Source organism: Sceloporus undulatus, chromosome 4 (assembly GCF_019175285.1).
Source record: "Sceloporus undulatus isolate JIND9_A2432 ecotype Alabama chromosome 4, SceUnd_v1.1, whole genome shotgun sequence".
NCBI classification, from domain to species: Eukaryota; Metazoa; Chordata; class Lepidosauria; order Squamata; family Phrynosomatidae; genus Sceloporus; species Sceloporus undulatus.
The window spans coordinates 182,227,540-182,241,847 of NC_056525.1; positions in this window are offsets into that span (position 1 = coordinate 182,227,540).

The window sequence follows — 14,308 nt, forward strand, 5'->3', positions numbered from 1 at the left end:
AAGCATAAATATATTTTAAATTTCTTTAATAATTAAGTGTTGGACTATGGTACTGGAGACCAGGGTTTGAATCACCCCTTGGCCATGATGGGTATGTCTGCAGCAAAAGGAAGAAGAAGGAAACGGTAGGGCCACTGCGTGGAGAAGATGGCAAAATGCTAACAGGGGACAGAGAAAAAGCAGAATTACTCAACACCTTCTTTGCCTCAGTGTTCTCAGAAAAGGGAAAGGGTGCTCAACCTGAGGAGAATGGAGCAGAGAACAGAATTGGGGAATTTCAGCACAGAATAAGTAAAGAGATAGTACAGGAATACTTGGTTAATCTAAATGAATATAAGTCTCTAGGACCAGATGAACTACATCCAAGGGTATTAAAAGAACTGGCAAATGTAATATCAGAGCCATTGGCAATAATCTTTGAGAACTCCTGGAGAACAGAAGTCCCAGCAGACTGGAGGAGGGCAAATGTCCCCATCTTGAAAAAGGGGTAAAAAGAGGATCCCAACACTTATTGTCCAGTTAGTCTGACATCAATACCAGGAAAGATTCTAGAGCAGATCATTAAACAGAGAGTCTGCAAACATCTAGAAGGTAATTCCATAATCACAAAAAGTCAACATGTGTTTCAGAGAAACAAGTAATGCCAGACAAATCTAATCTCTTTTTTCCATAAAATTACCAGCTTGGTAGATGAAGGGAATGCTGTGGATATAGTACATATCTTGATTTAAGTAAGGCCTTTGACAGGGTTCCCGATGACATCCTTGCAAACAAGCTTGTAAAATGTGCGCTAGACAAGGCAACTGGATTTGTAATTGGTTGACTGGCTGAACCCAAAGGTTGCTCAACAATGGCTCCTTTTCATCCTGGAGAGAAGTGACCAGTGGGGTCCCACAGGGCTCTATCCTGGGCCCAGTACTGTTCAACATCTTTATCAATGACTTGGAGGAAAAAATTGGGGGAGTACTTATCAAATTTGCAGATGACACCAAATTAGGAGGAATAGCTAATACTCCAGAGGACAGGATCAAAATTCAAAATGACCTGAATAGACTAGGAAGCTGGGCCACAGCTAACAAAATGAACTTCAACAGGGAGAAATGTAAGGTACTGCACTTAGGGCGAAAAAATGAAATGCACAGATATAGGATGGGGGACACCTGGCTTAAGGAGACCACATGTGAAAGGGATCTAGGAGTCCAAGTTGACCACAAGTTGAACATGAGTGAACAGTGTGATGCGGCAGCTAAAAAGGCCAATGCTATTTTAGGCTGCATCAACAAAAGTATAGTGTCTAGATCAAGGAAAGTAATAGTGCCACTATATTCTGCTCTGGTCAGGCCCCACCTGGAATATTGTGTCCAATTCTGGGCACGACAATTTAAAAAGGATGTTGTGAAACTGGAGCATGTCCAAAGGAAGGCGACTAAAATGGTGAAGGGTCTGGAAACCATGTCCTATGAGGAATGACTTAGGGAGCTGGGGATGTTCAACCTGGAGAAGAGTAGGTTAAGGGGTGATATGATAGCCCTCTTTAAACACTTGAAGGGATGTCATATTGAGGAGGGAGCTAGCATTTTTTCTGCTGTATTTCTTCCATTGTTAATGGGGAGTTTAGTTCCTTTTTCTGTTCTTCCAAAAGTTGAGGAATTTGTTCATTTTTGATAAATTCCTGGATCTCTGTTTTCTTGCTTTCTGTTATCTTATCTGCGATGTATAATCTTCCAGAGTAATCTGTCGCTATTTGTTTTATTTTATCCTGCTGGTTATATTCTTTCCCTTTCCCTTTTATTTTCATTATGGTATTTATTTCCCTTTGTTTTTTGTTTTGTTTTATATGCCAGCCATTTTCCTATTTTATTAGCACGTTCGAATTGATATTGTTTTATATATTTTATTTTGCTGACTACTTGTTGAGTAATTTTTTGATTTAATTGATTCCTCAGTATTTGGAGATCCTGAAATAATTTTTTTATCTTTGGGGTTTTTCTTAAGTTCCTGCTCTTTCCTTTCTACCCTTTCCATTATTTCTTTTTCTTTCCATTTTTCTGCTTTCTTTTTCCTTGCTTCTTGTTGAATTAAATATCCTCGCATAACCGCTTTCCCTGCATCCCAAATAATATGAGTTGGACAGCATTTCATAGCTCTGATGTCACAACTGATGAGGTTCTGTCCTGTGCACTATCAAAATAAATATACTTCAAAGCAGTATAATGTCTGTGGATTTTGAGGCACAGGCAGCTGGATTTGCCTGTCTATCTCAAGCATTTATTTATTATTTATTTAATAAAATTATTTCTTAGTAGCCTTTATGCCTACTAGGGCTCCCAAAACAATGTAGACTAAAATAAATTAAACATGATTTAAAAGCAAATTAAAACCATTTAAAACCAGTGATAAAAACCAAAGGTCCTGTGGAATAATACAATTTTGGCTGCCTTCTAAAATTTCAAGAGGGAGGAAGTCAACCTGATTTCCGTTTGCTTTGCAGAAGTAACACTTGGTATGCCTTGTTGTTCCTCAATACAATGTGTTACAGATAACATTGTTATTTGTAAAGTCTGGATCTATGGATGTGATTTTGAGAATGGCACTGAAAGTACTGCGCTCCATTCCATCATGTTATGATGCAATCATCTTTCCCTCACTAGATTTGGACAGCTCCTCACAGCTGGGCTGAAGAAGCCTCAAAAGGCAAGGGTCACAAGACCATGTGGTGGGTTGTACAGATGCAAGCATCTTATTCATACCCCCAAACTTCAAAAACTGGAGTTGATCCCAAAAAACAGGACAAACCAAGATACACCATTAGTGAAACACGCTACCTGCTTTTCTACTGCCCTGTCATTCTGCTGTTGTAGCTTAACTGCCAGTATCTTCTGCCATTTGCTCACCTCAACAGCCCTCTGAGGTTATGGTTAACTGGCACTTGCAGACTCATTTCTGTCTTGGAGTGTGGCACACAGAAATTAAAGAGGAAGAGGGCATATGCATAGCAGTTAGTTGTGGCAGTTGTATTTTTAATTGAGTGAAAAGATGAAAGGACAAAAGGCCAATAAAAATGGAGGAATAAGATAATGAAGAACAAATGAAGATTGCTTTGTTTCTTTGAAACAAAACCCCAGGTTATGGCAATATGAATGGATAGATATTGGAGATGTTCAAAAGGAAGACATGGTAAGAATTGATAATGGGCTGGAAAATAACACAGGGCTGAAGACACCTATAAGATTACCTGTTGGGAAATAGGATAGATAGTGATATACTTCTGAATTGACAGAGTAGTTCTTAGGGGTGAAGGTGCTGGAAAGATAAATTCTCATATTACATTGTTAAGGTTTTGTGACATAACTTAAAAGAAAATGCCAGAGAGAGTCAGAATTTCAGACAGAGCTAAAAGGTTGAGGTTAAAACAAATGTGGAATTTTTCTCATACATTATGAGCACAGGTTCTGTAGGAAGTGTGTAAATTGAGAAAAGTAGGTTGTCAAAGTCCTTTGGGACTATTACAGAAAGCAGAATATAGAGTGAAACCAGCCAGGACAACAGCTCTCACAAGCACCACCCCAGCCAATACATTCTTGTGTATTGGTGCAGTGACTGTGACAATAGTCATCGCACCAACACATTTGAAGTGCTACAAAATGAAGAACTCTATATGGACCCATCCAGAAGTCTGGAACATGGAATTGGATCTCCCCCTAGAATGCTTTCATCGTCATGCCTAAAGTGCCCAAACACCTTATCATAAAACTTCTCACACTCCATGTCACAATTTTTTTTTGACAACCACAATTTCAAACAGGGATGTTCAAACCATTTCTGCAACATAACAGGGCATTTTTTCTTGAAAACAGGACAGAATTGACATTTATATTAAAACAATGAGATGGTCTGGAAATATGAAAAAACAGTACTGTCCCATTTAAGATGGTATGCATGGTCAGCCTAGACAGAAGAATCAAACATTACATAACTGTGCCTTTACTCAGCTTCATGTTCGCATCCCATCTGCAAAATAGGAACAATCATGTCCACCTGACTCAAGGTTGCTGTTGAGAATTCATTAGCCTATTTAGGAAAATGCTTTTCACATACAGACGATCCCCATCTTGGAAATATTTGAGCTCATAGCACAACTCCAGCTAGCATGGCCATCAGATGATGTCTATGTTGGGATCTGTAATACCAAACAATTAATTTAATTAATATTTTATCTTATTTCACACCCAGTGAAATATCACATTAATTATATTACAAGGTTTTGTAAATTCTTGTCTATGATGTGGCAAGATTTGTAAAATTGTTTTTTTAAAAATGATCAAACTGACTTTTGAGCAGGTTATTTAGCACTGAGCAGCAGAAGTGATAGTTGCTAGTCTAAACCAGAATACTAAAAATATAGAAGTCTGTGATAGTAGCTGAAATAAGTTTTTCTTCTGGAGAGTTTGCTTGTAACCCTGAGGGGCATATTTCTTCAGTCTTTCTTTTCTTTCCCATTCTTCTTTTTGAAATCTGCTATTTATTTTTCATTTTTTTTAAAAAAAATCAAGATTCTTTTACAGGATGCCTGATGCACATTCAGGTTCTCTTTAATTAAAACATGCATACATAAACCATAGTCTATTTTAGGCAAATACTGAAGCAAAAACCTCCGGCTGTTTTAAAAAAATCCACAGTATGCCAAACCTCTTAATTTTTTATGGATGTGAATGATCTGCAAAGTGGGAGGGATAATTTGCTTTTGCTTTTCCTATTAATATTTATGAGATGTCCTCATATTTTAGCTTCTTACCATTTATGCTGATAGTAATTAAGATAGTCCCTCTGATTTATATAGGCCAATTATGGCATGAAATGTCGATCTAAAAGAGTCCCCCAAATCAGAAAGCTAAAATCCAGATTATGATTTAGGATATTTTAGCAAATCCTGCCATTTTGGCATATTGGTTAGGATATTGGCCTGCCTGGTATAATAGTCTGAGCATTGGATTATATAGCTGGAGGCCAGGTTTTGAATACCTGTTTGGTCATGAAAAACCACTGGGTAACCTTAGGTAAGCAACATTTTCTCGCCTCAGCCATAAAGGAAAATCCTCTGTGAACAAATCTTACCAAGAAATTAGCACACTGGCTTTTATTCCCCTACTAGGCTTGGGATGTAAATGCATAGTTTCCGGGCACAGTACAAGGTGTTGATTATCACCTTTAAAGCCCTACATAGCTCAGGCCCAACCTATCTAAGGGGTCGCCTGCTTCCATATAATCCGCCCCATACACTCAGGTCCTCAGGGAAGAATTTATTACAGCCCTTAAAGACCAGGTTGACGGCGACCTCCCAGAGGACATTTTCTGCAGCTGCTCCCAACTTATGGAATGGCCTGCTGGACGAGATCCATCAAATTACCAATCTAGAGAGCTTTTAAAAAGCCATTAAGACGGATCTCTTCTGGCAGGCCTTCCCAGAATAAAATACTCACCCACAAATAAGACTTCCCATCTAGTGAACTCTGCCCATGATGATTATTATTTGGATTAGTTGGTTTTTAATATGTAGTTTTTAATCTTATACTGTTTAATCTTGTTTTAAGGAGGGGACATTATTATTATTATTATTATTATTATTATTATTATTATTATTATTATTAACCTTTATTTATAAAGCGCTGTAAATTTACACAACGCTGTACATGCAATCTTTTTAATTGGACGGTTCCCTGCCCTCAGGCTTACAATCTAGAAAGACACGACACAAAAGGAGAAGGGAGTGGTGGTGGGGAAGGGGCCTTTCTAGTAGGATAATACATATAAAATACATAGCAATACAGGAAATGATTCAATAAACAAACAACAAAAGAGCATCAAATAGCAAGTGACAATTATGCAATGCCTGGGAACGCTTCTCTGAACAAGATGGTCTTCAGCTCCGTTTTGAAGCTGGTTAAAGAAGTGATGGCTCTTGTTCGCGGGGGAAGAAGGTTCTAGGAGTGAGGGGCAGCGAGTGAAAAGGGGCGAATCCAAGATGGGGCAGAGGAAATCCTTGACTACCAGAACAGAGGGCCCTAGTTGGAAGGTGAGGAGAAATAACGTCTGATAAGTAAGGAGGGGCCAGCCCATGGATGTATTTTAACTTGTTGTACGCCGCTTTGATTGACTGGCAAAAAGTGGGATAGAAATAAAAAAAAATATTTATTATTATTATAGGGACTGATTCTATTGCACAGCTCCATCCCTGGGTGGTATTCATTTCATACCTGACCTGCTGTTACTACTGTTTTAATTTTTCAAATAATAATAATAATAATAATAATAATAATAATAATAATAATAAATAGTTTTTTAAAAGTATTGTTGTGGCAGTAATACTGTGGTGCATGTTGCCATGCTTTATCTAATATGTTGTTTATTTTTCTCTCATGCCATCAGCAGGAAATCATTCCTTATCAGCATCTTCTTCTTCTGCATTGGATAAGCCACCAAGAATGGCTGCATTGAGAAAAGGTACCTCTGACAAGTCACACTTGTGTGGTTTTCACAGCATATGGTTTTATCACCTATGTAGTTCACATTTGCCATACTTTATTTTGTGCTTGATTATTTGACCATAAACATGAGTTTAATTTGCAAGTTTAATTGCTGAAGCACTTATCCCTTTTAAGATTTTATTTGCCCCTCTTTCTCACATCACATTGCTCTAGGCTTTCCTGTTCCATGGCCTACAAGTCACTGGACCAAATGTTGTTTGGTCTATTCTAATGCTGCTTCTGATCAGCCAAAGCAAATCTCATAGGAATTTTTAAAAAAATGGTCAGTAGCAATAAAAAAAAAATGGGCAGAAGCAGGGATGCGGTGGCTCCAGTGGTTAAGATGCTGGCTCTGTTGATTGCAAGATTGGCAGATTGGCAGTTCGAGGCCCGGGTTGGCAGTTTGAGGCTCCTATCAATAGTCTCAGCTTCTGCTAATCGATCAGTTTGAAAGCATGCAAAATGCAAGTAGATAAATAGGTACCACTCTAGTGGGAAGGTAGACAGTGTTCTGTGCAATCATGCTGGCCACATGATCACAGAGCAGTCTCTGACAATGCTGGCTCTTTTGCTTAGTAATGGAGATAAGCACCGCCCGCTATGGTTGTCAATGGGGCATATCTTTACCTTTACCATTGCCTTTTTATATCTTATATAGATACAGGAATATCATGTGATTATGATATCATAGCTATGTGATGCAGGATCTCAGCTCTGAGATCCTGCATCACACACATACCTATGATGTCATTGCTACATTTTATCTCTCCATCTGATCCCTGAAATCCACCTTAAAAGTCAGTCAGCTATCTTGTGTGATGGAGGTTTGTGCTGCTAAGATGTTGGGCATTGCAGGGTATGACCAGTCTGTTCCCAGTAGTGAGTAATGTTTCTTGGAACAGCTGCTTGGCTTTTAGGATGAGTTTCAGGGTCATTTGCAGTAATTGAAATAGTGCCACAGTGACAAATGAGATATGAAACAGCTACAATGTCCTACGTCTAACTTAACAGCAGCAAAACTGACTAATAGGATAACATCCTCAAACATGGTCCTGAATTTAGGCTACATTCCTATATTTACTTACCTGAAAGTTGTTGTTGCTGCTGTTGTATGCCTTCAAGTCATTTTTGACTTATAGCAGCCCTAAGGTGAATCCATCATAGGGTTTTTTTGGGGTTGAGAGTATGTGACTCAGCTAAGGTCATCCAGTGGGTTCTCATGTCTGGGTGGGGAATCAAACCTTGGTCTCTAGAGTCATAATCCAACATTCTAACCACTACACCACATTGGACGATATCATATGACAGTTTTTGCAACTCCAATCTGAAGTCACTCCGGATCCAACCATGTGAATTCATGTTATAACGTGATTGATTATCACACGTGATTGCTTTCTATGGGGGGTCGTTCCGAGGCAGATTCAAAGTCAATCCAAAGTGACTCCTGATTTTTGTGAATTCGGTAACAAGCGAATTCACAAAAATTGTTTCCAAGATCAATTCGATTTCAGTCCGAATTGGTTGGTGTGGAATGCAACTATGGTTCGGTCCTGGTACACAGCCCCCCCCCCAACCCTCCAAGGTGGCAAATTTGCCATGATGCGTCGCTGCCATTTTGCTCCTTTTGCTTCCGGTACTCCCTCTGCTTCCAGTGCTGCCAAGGGGGGAAAAGTGGCAGTTTCCAATGCCGCTGGGGAAAGGGCTGAGAGCTACTGGGGAATGAATGTACTCATGTTTTAACATGGACAGAGCAGAGGGTTGGCAGTGTTTGGAACATGCCTCCCCTCTTGCACTGGTCGCTTTGCTTTGCAAGCAACATTTTTTTTTTTTTTGACAGATTGTGCAAATGCTGGTGCTTTTAGATTGATAGAATGTCTGTGAATGCTTGTGCTACATATGTGTGTATAGGAAGGAGATATGCTGGCGAAGAGGGGGAAAGTGGCTGTTTCCAATGTCGCTGAGGAAAGCTGCTTGTTTGGATGCAAAAGAGTGCTAGTTTGAGTGCCAAAACGGACTATAAAGCCGATAGAAATAGTGCTGATTTGAGTGCAAAAACGGACTATAAAGCACATAGAAAGAGTGCTAGTTTGAGTTGAAAAACGGATTATAAAGCCCATAGAAAGAGTTGTAGTTTGAGTGCCAAAACGGACTATAGTCCATGCCAAAACAGACTATAAAGCCCATAGAAAGAGTGCTAGCTTGAGTGCAAAATGGACTATAAAGCCCATAGAATGAGTGCTGGTTTGAGTGCAAAAACAGACTATAGTCCGTGCCAAAACAGACTATAAAGCCCATACAAAGAGTGCTAGTTTGAGTGTCAAAACACACTATAAAGCCCATAGAACGTGAAGCAATCATTCACATGAAGCAATCATTCATGTGAAGCTAGCATTCACGTGAAGCCAGCATTCACGTGAAACTGAACCAAGAAGTGGCCCCCCTTTTCATCCCGGAAGTGCAAAGGTTCATGATGCATTCAGAGCCCCACTGAGCATGTGCAAGAGTGCCAATTCGAATTGCTGAACCCACATGGTATGTACTGGTGTGATAATTTATTTTGCACTTACTCTGCTTTGCCTCAGGAATGACCACAATTTCGCTCTTCACGTGAGATGATTAATCACATGAATTGCCTTGGATTCGAATTAACTCTGCTTCCTCTTCCCTTCGGATTGGAGTTCCAATTTCACGTGTGATAAACTCCATTGACTCTTAGCTGGAAGTAAGGCTCTTTAAATACAGCAAGGCACATGCAGGGCTGAACTCTGATCTTTTCTGCAGCCAAATAAATGGTTTTATAGCACAGATTGAGTATTTCTGTGGAGGTATGAGCTCAAGTAAAATGTCATTTTTCTCTTTTCTTCCTTTCTTGTCCCAATGCTTTGGCTCTGCCACAGACACATAGCTATGGTGGTAGAAAACAATGATGGCATTTCCCTTCCAATTTCAGTAACTTTAAACCTTTGTCAAGCATTTAGAAATACAGTTTAGACATACAAAGAAGAGGGGCAGACAAAGATATCAAGGAGTATCAAAGATACCAAGAGAATGTAAAGACAATAAATGTAACAGTTAGAGGTATGCATAGTTTTCAGTGTCTCGTTCTTTACAATGCTAGAAATTTGGAGAGTGAAGGAAAATTTCCTTGGGGGAGCAGAATTCTTATTTGGAGGGAAAATGCCCTCATTGCTTGCCTCCCTCCTAAATTCTGGCCTCAGTTTTTGTTCACATAGAAAGACCTCACACTTCTTTCTATATATGCTCATAGGCTTTGCTGAGCTCCCTAATGAGAAATGATTCCATCAATGTGTATCAACTAATAATAATTATGTGTGTACAAATCCTTGATGAACGGATGAGAACAATATAGTATGCTCAAAATACAGTATGCTCCAATACTGTTAGAAACAAAATGCAGAGGAAGTGAGTATAGCTAGACAGATGGACAAAATGGGCTGATGGAAATGCAAGCATCCTATGCACAAATTAAACTGGATTTTTGCCCTTTGTGAGTTAAAATGATAAAAGCAACCTCAGAAACCAAAAATGTCTCTCCTGATTTTTGCTTATTCTTGAACAAGCCAAGCAAAATGTGAAGCCAGAGCTCAGCAGTGTATCTAAGAGGAATGTGTACAATGTCTTTGGGTATTGGGAATGGGCTAAGAAGCTGTCACGTGGCTTTGCTGAATCTTTCCTGCTCAGAAATATATCAATCTTGTTTTTGTTCGCTAAATCAGCAGGGAGGGGGCAGGCATACTGGCAATGGAGGTTAAAGCCTTGATATCTGCAGTTTTGAAGCGTCAGAAATGATCATGTTTCTAGCACCAGCCCAACCTGGCAGTTTAAAGCTGTTAAAAAATATTATTAAAAGCTGAGCTGGCAGTACTGCTCACCATCTGGAACTCTAAAGGCCAAGCCCCCAACCCCACACCCTGTTTATTTGAGCCTTATTACTCTTATCTTCACTAAACTTACCCAGCAGCCTGTCTGCAAATAAATAAATAAATAAATAACTAGAACATTATTTTTTTTCCAGCTGAGGCTCTACACACTACCCCAGGTAACTTGTCTGCCACGTTCAGCAATTAATTGCCAGTAATGCTGCAAGTCACGTTTTTAATACCCTGGGACTAATTCCTTACAGAGCTTGGAAACATGCCCTGTAATTTGCAAATGATCCTGGCAGTTGGCAAACCATGTGTGTGTTCGATTCAGCATCATGCGGGCATTTTATTTGGTGCCTGCTCCTGCTGTAGTTTATTTTGGAACGCTGCTTCAGTGGTGATCCTCAGATGCTTCGACCTCATTAGGGCATCCTGCAGACAGAGTGTTTTGAAGACTGTGGCTTTGGGTTCTGAAATGCTCCATTTGTGTGATCCAATTCAGTTTTGCTCATACTTTCTCTTCTCTCACCATGTTGCTATCAACAACCTCTTTATTCCTCAGCAGTTGAAATAATATGATTAGATCTGCTCCAGAGGGAATGCATTCCAGCAGTGGTTTTCAAATGTTTTACCCTTGTGACCTCCTTTACATCTACATGCGGACCTTGCCCCCCCCCCCCCCCACTTCACTTGACAGTATGTGAATACAAATATTTTGTTTGTTTAGTGTGTTACTTTCCATTCATACATTTATATATATTCTTATTTTAAATTTCATAAGGAAATAGCTCTCCTTCTCTTTCTCCTTTTCCCTCAGGCAGAAGCTCCAAGCTTTCTCTTTGCCTTTCTCTTCCCCTCCAGGATAGAAAAGGTTTGGGAAGAGGAGAAGATAGAGAAAGAGGAGGAGGGATCAGGGCCCCCAGGTCTTGTTCCCCTCTTGAGCAACTCTTGCATTTCCCTGGGCGCCCTGCCCCACAGTCTGAGAACCACTGCATTATAGCATACATAGTAATAGTGACATTGTTAATGATTGCAAAGATTAGTTCAAAAAATTCCTTGGTTGCATGCTTCTGTGGACACAAGATGTTCAAAGATATAGTAAGCAGTAGCCAATTGTGAAAAATGCTATGTCATCAAATCCTTGACTGCCTAGTTCACACATTGTATTTATCCACCTCTGTGTCTTCACTAGGATAACTGGTACTGTGGATGTACACACACACTGTTTGGAATAACCATCATTTGTCAGATGAACAATGCAACCTGGGAACAAGGTGTTCACAGATATATTAAGCATATGCAGTTACAGAAAATGCTATAGTCATCCGGTTCTTGACTGCCCAGCTCACAGGTTGTATTTGCATATCTCTGTGCCTACGTTTGGGCAATTGGTGCAGTGAATCACATCACACTCAGACACACACAAAACAATCAAGGTTGTTTAGAAGGGAAGAATAAGAGGTGAATTCATGGAAACTGTTTTGATTTTTAAAAAGATCCACAAAATTTCAGTGAATCTGGTTATTTTTACCTAGAGAGCACACTTGCTGTTTAAACATCAGTCATGAATATTCAGAAATCTCACATATATTGACAAGTACAGTATATATGGAAATAAAAAATCATTCATTTTCATAGTGTTTCTTACAGTACTGTATTGTTATGGGAAAAAAAACAGTCTGAGAACATGTAAAGTTCATTACTTGGATTTGCAGGGACGTGGAGGGTGAAGTTAGGGGTTAAAACACTGGATTTTGTCATTATCTTTTCCTCTTTTTAAGCTCTTTAATACTTCACAATCCCTGCAACGGAATGACCTTTGCTAAGAGATCTGGATATCTGCCCTTGACAGAGCCTCACAACCAGAACACTTTAATGACAGCTGAGAGATCAGCCAGGCATTGGCCAAGCCTGCAGTGAAACTCCCTTTGAACATTAAGTCAACCTCTGTGTAGCTTTGCAGAGCAAACCTGAAGTGGACTATTGAAGATTAATATGAGTGAATGTTCAGTGAGACTTTTAAAGTAAATGATGGAAACTAACATAAAACAGACTCAAAACACTGATTTTTTTCATGCAAAATCTATTTATAAAAGTCTTCACATGGAAAAGGAGAATATAGCAAAATAAAATAGAGCTCAGATGAAATTATATGTGAAAATGTATTGAGTAAATTGTTGTTTGTCCCAAGATGTGGCTTAAAGTATTTCTTTTGACTTTAGCTGTTTGCCTGGCATAGAGTTTGTCGGCAGGTTCTAGATTTAACATGTACAAATCTTTATCTGACTACACACTCATTGAAGTAGACGTTTTAGGGTTTGATCTAGTCTTAACCTAATTGTGTAACATGGACAATTGTGGTTTGCATCAGGTGGACCCACTCCTGTTGTTTGCTGTCTTTTCATAAAACCATGGGGTATGTACCCATACTCATCATGTTTCTATTGCTGGTATGACATTCACAACTACAGTATTTTGGTACAGGAGACAGAACCCTTAGTTTCTGATTTGTACACATAATTGTGTCCAATGTATCCAAATATTAGAACTCCATGAATACAGCTACCCTGTCTGTAGCAAGATTGGGATTCTTACCTGCTGAAGCTACTTTCCTCCTTCCATTTATACAGTGCCACCATTATATGTGGTGTCCTATGAGTGTACTTTTTATTCAAGAAGCCAAGTATTTCTCACATTAGGCAGACTTTTAATAACCCCTGTACCCTGGAGCTCTCCATACCAGCATCTTTCTCAAAACACATCTCCCTCATTCATATAGTATCTCTTCTAATAATGGAATATAATTTATTTCTTTTTCAGGGCCAGGTAATGGCATCACAGGTGGTCAGACAGCTGCTGTGCTTGGGATTTCAGCCAACTACATGCTTAGATGAAATTCCACCACTGATTTCCATGACAGCTTTCCCCATTTGGGGAATATGATCTACATTTTGGTCTTTGTCACATTGGTACCTTTTTACTGGGACACTGAAGTATGCCATATGTATAAATGTTAAAGGGATTCATGTTTGTTTGTTTTTTAAGCAATTCACACATGGCAGTGATAAGTCTAATAGAACATCCATCCGGGGAATTGCTTTTCTGAATTGTTTTGTTAAGGGAAGAGGCTTCTATTTCTTCTATCTTTCAGGCTAATAAAATCAAGTCCAACAAAAAATAACAAGTATCTGTTATAAAAATAATAGAAACAATTATATAATTTTGGCATGTGAATAGAGATGTAAATCTGCTCTTATTTCATTGCTGCACAGAAGAATGAATAATTTCAACATTTTCCTCCCTGCTCTGTGAGATCATGTGGGTATGGGCAGAAATTCCGAGCACCATTCATATTTTGTTACTTTGGGGAAATTAATTTGGATGGATACACAGGTTTTTTTTTCTGAACAGAAAACATGTTTGGAGCAGCAGAAGCCTTTTTTTCTCATGCTAAAAAGAAAAAAAAAAGGTGGCAGGGGAGACAGTACAGTCAGTGGATTTTGCTTCAAATACTTCTTTTTGCAGCAAGAACATGTTTTCTGTACTGCAAAGAATGTTCTTTTTCACAGAAACTACACATGGCTTGTCTGTTCAGCAAACAGTATCCGCACAAATTTACACAATTTGTGTAAATAAGGCACAGAACTAACCTTCACATATGTATCCAGCTTAACTAATATTTATTGTCTATTTGCAATTAGGATGTAGGATATTCGTCTCTCCTCACTCCCCAACAAGCTTAGTTTCATGATATGTGGAATCTGGTTGGTGACATACAGAAGCCTTCCAGAAAGAAGCATATAGCATCTCCTTGATTCAATTATTCATGTCCATGCAATCTACCCTCCTCCCCTCCCCAGTTGACACATTTATGGCAATTTAATCACTGGGAGAGTGTGG